This window comes from Scomber japonicus, chromosome 22 (genome assembly GCF_027409825.1).
Source record: "Scomber japonicus isolate fScoJap1 chromosome 22, fScoJap1.pri, whole genome shotgun sequence".
NCBI classification, from domain to species: domain Eukaryota; kingdom Metazoa; phylum Chordata; class Actinopteri; order Scombriformes; family Scombridae; genus Scomber; species Scomber japonicus.
Window position 1 is genome coordinate 8656823 of NC_070599.1, and position 15641 is coordinate 8672463.

At 40.7% G+C, this 15641-nt stretch overlaps 1 protein-coding gene across 5 annotated transcripts in view; it reads left to right on the forward strand.

Annotated features, from left to right (window-relative positions):
- Positions 1-15641, forward strand: part of nlgn2a (neuroligin 2a) — a 110453-nt gene that overhangs the window by 87636 nt on the left and 7176 nt on the right. The gene's annotated exons all lie outside the window — the stretch shown is intronic.

Consider the following 15641-nt stretch of genomic DNA (forward strand, 5'->3'; position numbering starts at 1 on the left):
TGATATACACACGGATACACACACGGATACACACACACACACACATGTGTGTGTGTGTGTGCACACACACACACAAACACACACACTGAACACCCACAGTGGGAATGGAGAAAAAAAGACCTCCAGCAGCTGCAGAGAGTAAGAGAGTAGTAAGAAACACAGGAAGGAATCTGAAAGTCCTGAAACATCTTAAAATGTGACATTTCAAATGTAGGCAGTTCACTTTATATTTAATGTAATTGAATCGTTAGGTGCAATAATTAAACCATCAAATATGTCTGTAGATGAACTCCTATGTGGGTCATATTCAATTGTGCATGAAATGTGTATTATTCCAAGGCTGAAAGTAGTTCCTAACTATTTGCTCTGGATTCACTAACCTTTGCTGAAAACAAGACATGGAATCAAGTGTTCTAAGAAATAAATGGACCTTTTTAAAAAAAAAAAATGCAATTATATGTGTAACATGCTTTGGTACATGCTTGGGGACTGAGCTTCACTGACTTGGTAGGGAAGTTGGAAAGCACCTACTAAACCATGTTGCTGGCAGTAGTAAACAAGACATCTTATTATCTTTTTATTGTAAATGTATTGTCCTTATACATCACTATTTCTAGTCTTCATACTACTCAAACACTTTTACACTACAAGTCACATTCATCCATACACACACATTCATACACTGATGGCAGGAGCTGCCACACAGGGTGCCAACCTGCTCATCAGGGGGAACTAACATTCACACACACATTAACACACTGCCGGTGCAGCCATTAGGAGCAATTTGGGATTCAGTATCTCCGAGGACACTTCAGCATGTGGACTGGAGGAGCTGGGAATTGATTTGCTAATCTTTCACTTAGTGGATGACCCACTCTACCTCCTGAGCCACAGCTGCCCCATTAATACACTGTAATGTATGAAAAATATGTTACTTCTTTCTTATGTTTTTTTTACCAGCTTTTCCTTCAAAATATATCAACAGGATCAGATAGAACCTGTAATCAATATGGCATTGATATAAAGGTCATAATTTAAATTTAAAAATGTAAAATCCAGTCCATTTTTAATCAACAGTCTAGCAATTTTTCACAGTAAAATCCACAGAATTGACTTGGCTGTTCTGTTATCATCTGCTAAACTAAAATGAATTGTTCACACCTACACAGGGCCAAAGCTGGGCTGTAAAGTCAGTGTGGCAATGAAAGCCGAGGTCTCACGCTGGCTGGGTACACAATACTTATTCAGTTTTATTGTGTTTTAGAGCTTTTTTAGATTATGTACAGCATTCACCTGATAACAGTGCAAGAAGTCATTGATTGCAAGTTTATTGATTCATAATAATAAGCCAGCGACTGTGACTGAATAGACTGAATAACATTCACATTGACATCCTACACACTGACTGTCGCGACTGACAACCTTGATAAACCCAAACAGAAGTGCTTTCACCAAAACTGTGAATTTGGTCTGTGTGACTCAAGAGTAATGACAGCATCACCAGAGAGCACAACACATAAATCAGAAAGGGGAGAGAGGGACTAATGCATTTTTTTTTCTTTTCATGTGATGTGTTGACAACTCGAAAAATATAAAATAATGCCAAATTTTCAACATTTCCTGTTTAAAAATATATATCAAAGCTGTATATAGTAAAAAAAATATATGTTCTCAGCATATGTATATAACTCTGTATGTACGTAGTGACTTTAAAAAATGTCCCAAAATATAAGTTTAAAATATTTGGACCCTGCTCTTTACCTATTTTCAGCATTTTACCTTCCTGCCATTATCTCTACATCCTTACTCAGACATTAAACATTGCATCATATAGATACAGCTGTGGTAATAGCATGAGTTAAATCCAAAAGTAAAAATAAACAAGGCGATAGTGATTCTGTCATGTCCAGAATGAATGCTCCGCTCCTCTGCAGTTTCCAGTCATTTACCAATACGTCAAATATTTCTGAATGCTGGGCCGCAGAGCTCAAATGCATCATTTCATCCCCAAGTTTCATTCATTCTACGTCGCCTGAGTTTTTTTTCCACATGTGACAGATGAAAGGATAAACCCACAGATAAATGAACAGTCGAACAAATGTCATCGAAGGAGAGAAAAACAAGTACAAAAAAAACACAAAAACAAACTAAATATATTTTTACTGCTTGTTTTTCACTTGTATCTCTCTGCGTCGTGTCTGCTGCTATATGTTACACTTCACATGTGCTTGCTCGGCCCCTCCTCTGTCATGTCGACGTTAACTAATGGCAGCCGAAGCAGGAAGTACTCTGTTACGCCCGGCTGCTTGCTCTGCTTAAGAGAAACGGGCGCGTTGGCAATAATGCGATAATACTGCTCTGATGAGCTGTCACTCAAACACCTCGCTGCTGAAAGAGACGACAGGGTAGAGACACTTTTTATTGGTGTGTGTCTAAGTGTTTGGGTGGGCAGGAGGGAGGGTTTGAACATGTCAGTACGTGCGTGTATGCGTGTGTCTCATGTTTATGCTAATTTACAACTCAGTATGTCAGTTCTGTTATCAGCAGACCTGTATTGTGTTGCAATATTGCTCACCGTTTTAAGTGTGTGTGTGCGCTTTTGTGCGAGTACACATGCGTGGGTGTACGTGAGAGAAAGAGAGTACGAAAGAGAGAAGCAGTATGTGTGTGTGTGTGTTTGTGTAGGTAAACACATCTTGTCTGTGTGTCTTTATTCATGTGTTTGTGTGGCATTAATTTAGCAGAGCGCTGGAAGCATCCAGGCAGGCCAGTCTGTTAGCGTAGCCGCTCTGCCACTACTTATTAATCAACCTGGCAGACAGACAGTGGTGGCACTGCCCCTCTGCCTGCCAAATAGGGAGCTGGCCTCACTCTGATAACTTTCAACACACGACACCCACTGCTCTGAGGCTGCCAAATTAGGAGCAACTCTGGCTAAGATAAGTCTAATAGTCCCATGCTGTGGGAGGTTGATAGACTGTGGCTTGCCTGTAAGACTGATGGTTTTGCTTGGAGCTGTGAGGTGGGGGTTAAGAAGAAGAAAGCAGAGGTTGTGAGTGAGGGAGCAGGGGGGGAAAAAACAGAAGAATTGTGAGTTTCTCTTTCTAGTTTATCCTGAGAGAATGCAGCCTGCACACAAGCTGTATTTCGAACAAAACTTGGCCCAACCACCGAATGCAGGAAGTGTCGGCTCTGAAGAAACAGCAGGTTGGCCAAATGTCAGTGTGCATTCAAAGCAGAGCAATGCTCAGTTACTCTGCCAGTTGAAAAGATGATGCTTATTTACAATCTTTGTTCATGTGTTAGTCCAGCAGAAGGGATGTCACTGCCAGTCTCTGTCTACAAAACTTCCACCAGACACAAAACAGCAAATTGATCAGCCAAACTGTGACTTTGGATGGGTCACAAGATTTAATCCCTCTCCTCTGTGCTGAAGTGTAAATAATTGTCAAAACTTCAAGTGCAGCAGAGTGGAATCTTTAAGTGCATTTCTGTTAATTTGGTTCTTTTATGGTCTGGTAAACTTAAAGACTTCATAGCTCGGTTTTGTGGCGATTTAAAAATCATCTGAATAATGGACCGTTCTGGTGTACAAAACCATAAAATATGTTGTTTAGAAGAAAAAAAACCCGGCAACTGAAGGGTTTTCAGGTTGCCTTGCATCTATTTATGTTGCTTTATGAATTATTCATCAAGGTCTTGGACATCTTTCATAACAGTCAGTCTGTAGATTCACGGTACACACACGTAACACTGACTTCAACTTCTCTCCCCCACTCTTCTTCTTCTCTCTATCTTGCTGTTTCACCACCACAGGACTTTGACTATACTCTCTATACACACCACTTTCACTCAACATCTCACTCCTGACATTTCTTCACTCTGTTTGCTCCCTCTCCTTCTTCTGAACCCCTGAGTAAAAGCACAGTCTTTCCTCACATACACATCAACTGCAGAATCTCTTTGCACCCAGCTGAAGCCATTGTTTTCCTATAATGAGAACGAACAGTGCAGTGAACAGTGAGTCTCACAGCTGTGCTACACTAAGAACTGCAGACCAATCGGAATATAAATCTTAGTCACCGTGCTCGGAGTTCAAAGTACCTGAACCCTATTTGGCGCTGACCTTTCGAGCATAGCCAACCAGATTACAGCTGAGTGACAAGCATAAACATGGAGGAAGCAACTCAGAGTTTCCAGAGATATAAGCAAACCCCAACGGCACAAAATTCACTGCGATTTTTGTCGATGCGCCAACAGTCAAAATTGAAGATCGTGTGACACTGAAAACTTTTTCTGTTTTACCATTATATAACAAACTTCTGCACCACTTCTGGTAACCCACGTTAAATCATTACCTTGTGAGCCATAATATCAAATAAGAATCCATGTTTAAAATCAATCTACTGTTACCTTGAGCAGATGTGTTGTAGATAAGAGGCCAAGTCATACTTCTGAGTATCTGAGCTTTGCTTGGGTGAAGAAAGGATTCAGGGACACATTAAAGCTACATTGAGTCAACAAAAGTTTTCTCATACAACTTGTAACCATTACTGAGACTAGTGGAGCTAGAAAAGAAAAGTGAGGACAACAGGACTCCTGAGCGGGCCGTGACCTTAAAATGATACTGTGGATACAAAGTAGATCTAAGGGTCAAGCTGTGTCTTTGTTTGGGTGAGATCGAGATTTAAAGGCAGCTTAAATAGAAGCTAGGTCAAAGCTAGAGAATGGTGTCACCTGTAATGAGGCCAAGTAGATTCATGACAGGACAACCTGATAGCCACTGTGGGTCCTAGTGATAGGTCAATAGTTTATTTCCCACAGCATCCATTTAATATCAATTACACTGAATATAGCAGATGATGTATAAGGTGATGTACTTTCTATGTATGAGAAAGGGCAACTAACAGTGGACGTTGAGATGGAGAGAGAAGAGAGGGGACAAAATGTACCTCCCAGTCCTGTTGGCAGGAGTTGTGATGTCAGCAGCTCTGAAATACCACTGTACTGTACACAGTGCTGGAACACACGTACGCACTTAAAGTTTCATTAACACATGTCCAGGCACTGCTGGCTAAATTGGTGAGAAGAAAGGCAGCGAGGGACAGACAGAGCAGATAACAGACTGAGAGTGGTGGAAAATTGCAGGAATAGATGTACACTGTTCAGCTGTGTGACAGGAGCTCCGTCTTTGTGCCTGTTGTTAAGTTTTTTGCATTGTATTTTGTGGGCAGTTAGAACATAAACTATGTCCTTGAATCTTTAAGTTTATGTCAATATCATGCATTCATTCAACATCATTTCTGAGCACATTTTAAGAGGTGCAATTTTTGTGATAATTTGGGGAGTTTATGGTCAATATGGGGAATTTAAATAAGAAAAATAAAATTGCTGCTTCTTCTCTTTGTAACTTCTAAATTGGTGTAAATGGTGTTGCTTCTTCTACACAGTGATTTATTGATAAATCAGTACCTTGCTAGACATTTCATGGACTAAGTTTACCACACATGACAGGCGAATCCTGCGAGTCGAGCCCTGTGTGGCCTTCCTCTCCCTCAGAGCGTTTTCATTTAGGGCATTACCTCCATGCATTCAAGACAATGAGTGATGCGACAAAGGCACAGACACAAATCATAAGGTTTGACAAACTGTTATCCGGCTTTGCACACGGGAGCGATGTTTTCCACCCCGTCTGACAAAAGCCTTCAGCGCAGTTATTTGTTAGTTTTTTATTGCATTCTGTAACAGTGGTAGATAGTCCAATAGCCTATCTGGATCTCAGCCAACACTGATGGACTCTACTGTTCTGTGTCACCACGCTTGTGTCATCCTGTCAGTGTGATGAGACCTGCTTTATTACTATGCTTTTAGGATGAAGGCCAGACATAAAGTATCTGATCAGCCAAGTGAGACTCATCTGACTTTCATGTTTGTAATGAATCTAATTTATTTACAAGAAAGTTAAAGGTGCAGTGTGTAGAATCAATAGAATCAAGTTGCATCTACATCAGACTTGGCAAACATGGAATATAATATTTATAGGTATGTTTTAGTGAGTGTATAATCACCTGAAATTAAGATTTGTTGTATTTTCATTACAAGTAGAATGAGCCCTTTATTGCAATCTACAACCTCACCACTAGATGACACTAAATCCTACACACTGATCAATTGGATAAATTCAAACTATACTGATAATATAATGAAAACCATAGCGGGCATTAAGATTAACATGAAAAGTTAAGAAGTGAAGTACATTTTTCATGCATTTTGAACTATGACAACACCATGAAGTTAAATATTTAGAACTGTGGGAGCTGGTAAAGAAATTGTGACGGACTATGGAGAATAATAGTCAGAGTAAAACTTAAATTATAAATCTTTATTAATAAGTAATATTTTCTCCTATCATGAATGAATTATAATTCTGAGTGAAGAACTGTCATGACTACTACAGTTAGATATTAAGATCTCTACAGTAGTATAAAAGTGCTTTATAAATGCTCTTATGACGGACATGTGCTCTGTCTGTGCTGGTGTGTTTTCCTTATAGCCCTGCCTGTCCCTGTATGTTTTATTGGTTAGCTATAGCTTAAACCTGACAGCATCTACTCTAGGTAAGCATTGAACAACAAGACAAACACACTCACACACCAAATGTGTTTATGCACCATTTTTCAGAACATTGTTTACCCAAATTGTTTACCCAATATACATGCAAGTGGAAGGTCAAAATAATCAAACGCTCTGCTGAGTACGTGTGTGTGTGTGTGTGTGTGTGTGTGTGTAGGTGGTTGTTTGTGTCTATAAGTGAAGAGGGAACTAGATAGATAGGCTGAACAAGAGGGAGGGATATGAGAAGCACATAAACACACAGACATGTCATCCAAACTTTTGATGTGAGGCGGCCTTATCTGACAATAACCTCCCAATATTCAAGGCATTCGGCATAACTGCCATTGTCGCCAACAGAATGAAATGCAGTTTATCATATCATTTGCATATTTTAATTACACTGCCATGGAAGAGTTCGGAAAACAGCAGACATCTCGATGAACGTCTGTAATGTTCTTTTTACTTTTGATGGACGGGATTATTGTGTAAACTCATGTGTGTATAGGTGTGTGTGTGGGAATAATATGTTAACTGAGCAAGGTGATGTTGAGGGTTTTTCTTTGAATGGTGCAGGAGAGGAGGAGGAAGCACTCCCCCAGCATGAGTCCGACCGTGAGAGTTGAAATGGAGGTTAGCTGCTGCATAATGACTCCAAACACAGCAAAGCTCTTTTCGAATGGAGATATGAAGCAGCCGCTTTTATTGAACATGTTTTGATGTGAAAAGTTGTGAGGCTTAGACTTTCTGTTTACTTTGATCCCAGTTCATCCAGAAGTATCACTATAACACAAAGGCAAAACATAGAAAACTTACTGCTTACAATAATCCATAAAATACTGATTAATTAAGGATTCTCAATGCAATCACAAGTTGCAAACCGAGGGGGGTATTAAGATTTTTGTAATAAAAGATGACAAATTGTCAAATTAAATATTTCCAAACAGGCATGGATAGTGCCAGATGAACAAAACCCAAGCTCAGCTAAACTGCGCCATGCTGGTTACATTCAGTGCCATACAAACTGAGTGCTGTGTGAGGAGGCGTTACAGTAACTAGGCCAACCCAGCGTGGGCTCCGTTTGAAGTATTGCAGCATTTTGCCAGCGCGTAGTGGAATAGCAGAGGTCTAATTTTAGCTCCAGAGATGCACAGACACAACAGCCATTCACTCCACTAGCAGCCGCGGAAAGGCAAAAAAAACATGAAGGAGACGATGGCACACGCATTCAGACGTTCACAGATAGACGCACAAACGTGTACGCAAGCATACAAATAGAAGCAGACAGGCACACTCAGATGCTCATACACACACACACATATTCACACACACATTCATACACCCCTGCAGACCCACAATGAGTGTTTATCCATTTATTTTTGCTGTTTGTTTGTTTTGCTCGGTAAATCCTAAGCACCACACAGCTGCTGCTGCTGCTGCTGGAACAGGCACGGACGGCAGTTTGGGGATTCATTAGCTCTTGTTTTCCTCCCTCTGCCCCACCATTCCATCTCTTCTTTTTTTCCCCTCTGTCCCTCCATCCCTGCTTAGGAACATTTTATAAATGGTTTCTCACATATGCTGCTACATTTGGCACTCAATTTTGCCACTTATTTTACATGGAGAGTACTACTCAGCTTGTAAAAGCAGTTGTACAGTGTCTTCTGTGACCCTTAGAGTCAACTCTAAGAAAATAACTAAAGTGATATCAACTTGGGCTTGGACTACAAACTTTTCACATGTAGCCTGCATTGCAAACGGGATATTGAGTTTGAAAGACGACTTTAATTATCAGGCAGATACAGTTATAAGAAGCTACAGAGCTGCATTATGGGAAGTGTAGGATCCAATGATTCTGGAGCTTGACCCATATTGCCAGAGCCTAAAAAAGTCAGAATATCACACCTTCAGCTGCTTCAACCATTCTTTAGTAACCTGTCTCTCAGAAGTTCCCCAACTGACATGCAGTATTAAATGGCTGGAGTACCCCTTTAAAAGTCAGATAATAGTGGCTTTAGCTACTCCAGATGTTTGTTTGTTTAATTATTATTTTGTATTTATCATATCTACTATCAGACACTAGCATCTTGTGACTGAGTTGGCCCAGGAACCCAGCAAACCTAACTTCCTGATCCATGCATTACCTGCAGTTTTGTCTAAATCAAATTCACACTCGACTCAACCTGTTAATGGAAAAACCCACCAGCTGACTGTAGAGGCTGTATACTGTCGATTTTAGGGGTGCCAGATTACTGTAGCAGCACACAACAGCAAGTAACAGAATAAATGATCAAATCAATGTAAAAGCTTACTATATGTCCAAATTGTGGACACATAATCGCTATCTACGATTATGTTGACTTGTGTTTGCTCCTGACTCATTGGCAGAGGCACATATTTTTAATTAAAATGTTTAAATTATAGATTTTGTGCACTTTCATTATTTCTTTCTATCTTCTGGTACCTATCTACCAACCTGGTGCAGGGACTAGATTATTATATGGGTGAACACCTTTCACTTACGATAAAATGAGCCTCGAAGGTAAGATACAACAGCGTTAATGACTCTGTTATCTCATAAAGGCATCTTAAGAGTCTTTTCAATTGGTGGCAAATACAGAAATGACTAAAAACAATTACTATAGCATTGTACAACTCCTACCCACACAATCGTACACATTATACTTTACATCGTTTCCGATCTGCCTCATGGCATCCCTATTTCACCCGCCATTACCCTCTGACTGGATAAAAAAAACCCAGGGACAGCGACACCCAGGGGATCCGAATGATGGATAAACAGGAGTGAAGGGAAGAAGGCAGGGTGAGGAAAAAACACACGTATACACACAATAAAAAAAGGAGACAGTGAAGGTGAAGGATTTTCAATTTCTGAGCACATACACACATGAAAAGGCTCATGATGGGAGTGTGTGATCAGCCCAGTGAGCTATTGTTGCTTGAGGCTGTAGAAGTGTTCACAGGGCAACAAAACCTGATCGATAGACATACAGTACTACTATATAAAGACTCTAGTTAAAGAAGGAGAGGGAAAGAGATACTGGTCCTTCTTCTCATCCCACTGGACACACACACACATACATACACACACACACACACCTGACAATCTATCATCTCACTTCTTCTTACTGTGTTTGTCCCTTTGTGACTCATTCTGTCTCAGTCAGCCGCTCTCATCATCCTCCCTCTAAGAGAGTGTGTGTGTGTGTGTGTGTGTGTGTGTGTGTGTGTGTGTGTGTGTGTGTGTGTGTGTGTTCCTGCATTCCTCTGACACACTTGGACTGGCTAGTGACAAAAACAAGAGCAATCACACTCTTCCATGCTCAGAACATACACACACACACACACACACACACACACACACACACACACACACACACACACACAGACAGACAAACATGCATGTGCAGATTTAGGCTCGTAGAAACATGTGTGCACACAGTCATGCTCTGCTGGGAGCTGGCCTGGTTTCTCTTTCACCAACACGCACACACACATACACACACAGTATACAGAATGACAACACACACAGCTTGAAACAACATCAAAACATACTGAAAACACATTGATGCAGGCACACACATACACACACACACACACACAATTGGCCCTATGACTTCATTAAAGAGAGAGCGAGAGAGTGACGAGGCTTGAAAGAGAATCCACTGACAGTGCACAAAGTAACCTCCAAATGCATAGGCAAACACAAACACACACACACACACACAAACACAAACACACGCACAGGACTTCAGAGGGTAGCAGCCTCAGACCCAGACTAAACCCTGAAAGATGGAAGGATTGAACCACAGGGGGCAAGAGAGATAAAAGAATGATTGAGGGAAGAGGGAATGAAGGAGCATCCGTGAAAGAGATGGTGGAAACAGAAGACAGATAGTTCAACTATATTTTGTGATAAACATGTAATGTGTTATGACAAAAACTATCTTCCATGTCTGTGTCATGGCTGGGCTCCATTATGTCGGCTGGAAGTAATCGAGCAAGTGCGCCAATGTCCTCCTGTCATGAGATTGATGTGTCTCGCCTACATATGGCTCTTTTCTCTGCTTTGCTATTTTTACACACATGTGCCTATTTATGCCCGAGCAGCTTGCATCTCTAAAGTGTGCAAATTTACTTGTGAAAGCATATAAAAGCTTATTTTTAGTGACAGATGATGTGAATTTATTATTTAATGATTCCAAAGCAGCAGTAAGAATACTAAGGTTTTCCTCCCGCTATACTAATAAACTGTTCACGGTTCAGGTAGTACTGATAGCTAATTTAAAAAAAAAAGACAGTGTGCTGCATATTGTAATGAGTTAAGTACAATTACAAAGTATCTTTAACTACATTAGTTGTAAATGAGCTGCGATGTTTATTCAGTATGCTGATAGAGGAAGAGAAAGGGAGAGAGAGTACTTTGTTAATCCCAATGGAAAATACAGTGTTCATGCAGTCTTAAAACAACAGTCAGGTGTTCACATGAATACTGAAAAACATTCTCTTACTGTAATCATCCCTCCTGTTCATACTGGCCATTTAAATATTGCAAAGTTATTCTTCCCAGTGCAACATTCCCTCTTTTTGTTGAAACATGAGGGATGATTACAACTAGCAAAACCTGTTGCAGTGTTCATATGAGCACCTGGCTATTGTTTTATTGTTTTTTAAGACTTAAAAATAGTGAACCTATCCTTTAAACACAAAAACCAAGACAACTGTAAGAACAACATACAAGCAGAGTACTCCCTTAAAGTAGAACTATAATCTTTAACTCTACTGTTTATTGAATATACACTGGGCAATGATATTGTTGAGTAGGGCTAGGTATTGTTAGGGTTAGGGTTAGAAATTACAATACTAGTACCAATCCAAGTACCCTTAAAGTGATACCGATACCAGTTGAGTACTTGTGAATACTGTAGATGCATTAAATTACCTCCACTCCTCCACATCTAAATTATTTGATTTTTACACAAATGCATTTTGAAAGTCTTCAAATTATTAATATTTCTTAAATACAACATTTTCAAAATCAGCATGTGGGTCACAGCATACGTGACACACACTTATAAATCCATGTATGTGTATATGTGCACACACATACAGCTGACTTAACAATGACCACAGACCCATTTTGCTTAAAGTTGCTAGTTACAGGGAAAAGTTAGCAAACTAGCACACAAACCCGGCCCACTAGAGCAGACCGTTTCAGTAAAATCCAAGATTTAACACACAAAAGATGAGTAATTAAGTCTACTAACAGAAGACAGTCTGCACACCGCAGCTCCCAATGCAGGTATCATTTAATAGGATATCACAAGTGACGTTTTGAGGCTTCTCTTCAGCTAATAAAATAGTGTACTTTACTCCTCTTCTAGTCTTCAGGGGACAGAAATCTGGGCCAACCAAACCACAAAAGGAAAACACAGAAGGAAAAAGGGGGAAATGCAAAAGAAGGAAGAGATTAGGGAGAGGTGGTGACTGCTACTGACACAGCAAGGCTCTGCTTCATTCAGCTGATTGTTCACATCTCGAAACATCATTGTTTTTCCTGCTCGGAGAAGGGTTTGCATCACACACACGCACACCCACTGAGTGGGGTCCTGCCCAGTATAAAGGCATAAAATCTGAATAATTTCACAGATAATTTGGTTGTGGCAGCCAGGCAATAGTAATAACAACTTTAGAGAGAGAAAGAGCACAAAGAGAAAGAGGGAGAGGAGCGGAGCGAATCACCCAAGGCCAATCACTGTGTCTAAGCCAGAGTGGTGTTTGTGGGGGGAAAAAAAAACATCTTTAAAAAAGCCTTTTCAAGCTCTCTGTGAAAAAAGGGAATGTTTCTCATTTCCCCTTTTTCTCCCACTTCCAAATCCCTCTTCTCCTCCCGTCCGGCTGTGCAGACGGTGGCATAAACAGAGAGGCACGCTGCTGTAATTGTAATTACATATTTAGACGGTGGTAGGGGAGCATGCACCCTATCTAACAGGCAAGTGGCTTTCATCACCTTGGAAAGAACTGAGCACAATCGGAGATGTGTGTGTGTGTAAAAGTGTGTGTCCTATACATTATTCACAAGCTTCAAGCCGGTCACATCTGTTCATTTCTCTGGACGATGTGCACACTCCTCTGATGGACAATAATTATTATGCTGCCAAGGACACACACACACACTCACACACACAGAGCTCTGGTACCCATGTCAACCTCCAACAATGAAGTCACATGGGATGTAGTGTGTTAGAAGCACAGTTTGTCATCCAGCAGCCAAACTATTCACACACACAAATCATAATGACAAGAACACACACACACACACACACACACACACACACAACAAACCTGTACAAGCATGTTGGTTTTATAAGCATAATCTCATGGCTCTCTGAAGGCATATAAAAGGCTCATTTCTGCTCCATTGCAACTGCAGGATAGACACACAAAAGTGTTTGTGTGTTTGCTCAAAATACACAGAATGGGCGCGCAACAGATCTTTTGTGGGCACTAAATTGTTTGATTGTTGGACTACGTGTGTCTGTGTGTGTGTGTGTGCATGTGTGTCCTGTTTACATGCGCAAGTAGCGGGGAGAACAGAGTATATTTTCATTATTCTTCTGTCTTTGTGCGCTCACATGTATATACGTGTTGTGTGCATCTGTTTCTGTTTGTGTGGAAGAGAGAGGGAGATGGAGAGAAAAGGAGGCAGTCTTCTCTGTAGTGTCAGCCTTTGATCAGTGTCCCTGTGTGTGTGTGTGTGTGTGTGTGTGTGTGTGTGTGTGTGTGTGTGTGTGTTGTGTGTGCGCGTGAGAGCCAACCCCTGGTGTCTTGGAGGCAGATGAAACACTGTGCCTCTATCCGGGACTCACAGAACACCCACTATCCTTCTCTCCTTCTCCTTTGCTCTCTCTCTCTCGCTCTCTCTCTCCCTCTCTCTCTCTCTCTCTTTCTCTCTCTCTCTCTCTCCCCATCCTTTGCCCCCTCTAACCACCATTCCTTACCACAGCCATTTTAAAGGCTATTCATGCAGAGCTGTGCTTTCATCTTGCATTGCAACGTTTTAACCAGCTTTTTCAAGCATTTTATCAGAATATAGAGGAAGGGGAGGATGGGTGAAGTGGCCTGCTGTTGTACACTGACTCAGTCAGATGGACACAGCATGAAGGTGCAGGGAAGACAACAGCTTTGGCTGCTGCAAGATAACATTAGGATCTTCAGTGTCTGCTGGCTTTGTCTAGTCCAATTTATCTGCTTAGGTATTTCAATGTCCCACCGGCACAGTGCATGTTTTTGTAACGAAAGAGCAGCACATTGCAATGGATGATCTGCTGGCTTTCTAAAATTGCACATTAATGAAGAAGAACTTATTTTCAATTATTCCATATTTCAGGATCTGGACTTATTAATACTGCTCACATATCGGTGTCATAGATGCACGTATTTGCTCTGTATTGCATTAATTAGCTTAATTAATGACCTCATTAGCATAATCGGTTATGTTTAATATATCATGGTGATTACAGTAGGGCATTAGGCAGCTTATTTGCCTCTTGTTTGTGCTTGCTTTAATTAATGCAGCCAAACATGCAGCTTACTTGTGTGTGTTTGTGATGTTTAAGGAGCAGCACAAAGCCAGTAAATGCATGACGTGCTTACTGATATGTGCTTTGATTGGTTTTGTTTTGTGGATCATCAGAGATGATAAATGTCGATTGATTTCAGCCGCACTTGCAGGATGAAGAGAGCAATTATTGGGCGACACTGTGCACAACACTTGATATAAGCAGTAAAAGGAGGACATGCTATGCACATATACAGGTCTATGGGTCTCTATTGGTACATCTTCCCATGATACAGTTCAACAATCTCATTATTTAACTCATGTACACATCCCCCTCTCCTCTGAAACAGGTCATTTCAGCTCATGTCTCTTACAGGCCCAGTATAAAACCAGTACAGATACCTTGAAATGAGCTGATTGGATACATTTATTCAATTGTGACCTTATTTTGGGTCTAATTGGAAATGGCCAAGAGCTCGATAACACTATTGAGGTTCCCATAGCAGACAACATACTGTATGTTTCTGTTATAATGGGTCCTAGCTGCTAGCTGTATACTATATATGTTTAACCTCTACTGTAGAGACTTAATGGATGACCTTTCCAGTGCACCTGCCATTAATAAAGCTTTAATTAGGAGTCCCATTAGGAGCTGAGAGTATACCAGTTAATAGGTGCTTAAAGAGAAGAGATTTAGGTCTTGGTTGGAGCAATCGAAGATACTCAACAATAATCATGAGAGGCAAATGTCAGCTACAGTAACAACACAGAAAACTAGCTTCATCACTCAGATAGTATTGAACATATAGACAAAGTGCTCTATGTATCTGGATTTAAACTTAGTCAAACAATGTGGAAACATATAAGAACTCACTCAATCCTAAATTCTAGGCACGGTGTGTCATCACTTGTAATCCAGTTATGGGTGTGATTCAGATTAGGGTCACCTAGATTTCTCAGGCTGCAGTCTGTTGTATTGTAAGTGGCTTTGTGTTAAAGTCCCCACACAATGGCATTAGAAAGAGTAAACGTCATTAAGTGTGGTGCTGAAAAAGCAATTTCTACTCTCACTCTCTTTGCTTTCTATGTATACTGCCTGTTACTGCCTGCCTGCCAGTGTTGTGCACACACACACACACACACACACACACACACACACACACACACACACACACTCAAAATACACCTGTTCTCCACAGCCATGTAATTCCCTCTCAGACAGAGGCTGATTTACAGGCCAAACTGGGGAATATTTACCAGACAGATACTAAATACTGAAGGTACTGATACTGACATCACTATATCTCTCTTCTCTCTACACCTCCTCCCCTCTCATCATACAACATTTCTCTCTATATATATCCTCCTTTCCTTCATTATTTCCCTACCTGTCCTCCCCGCTCTCTTACTGTAAATATCCTCCTTCACCCTCTTCTTACATTTTTCT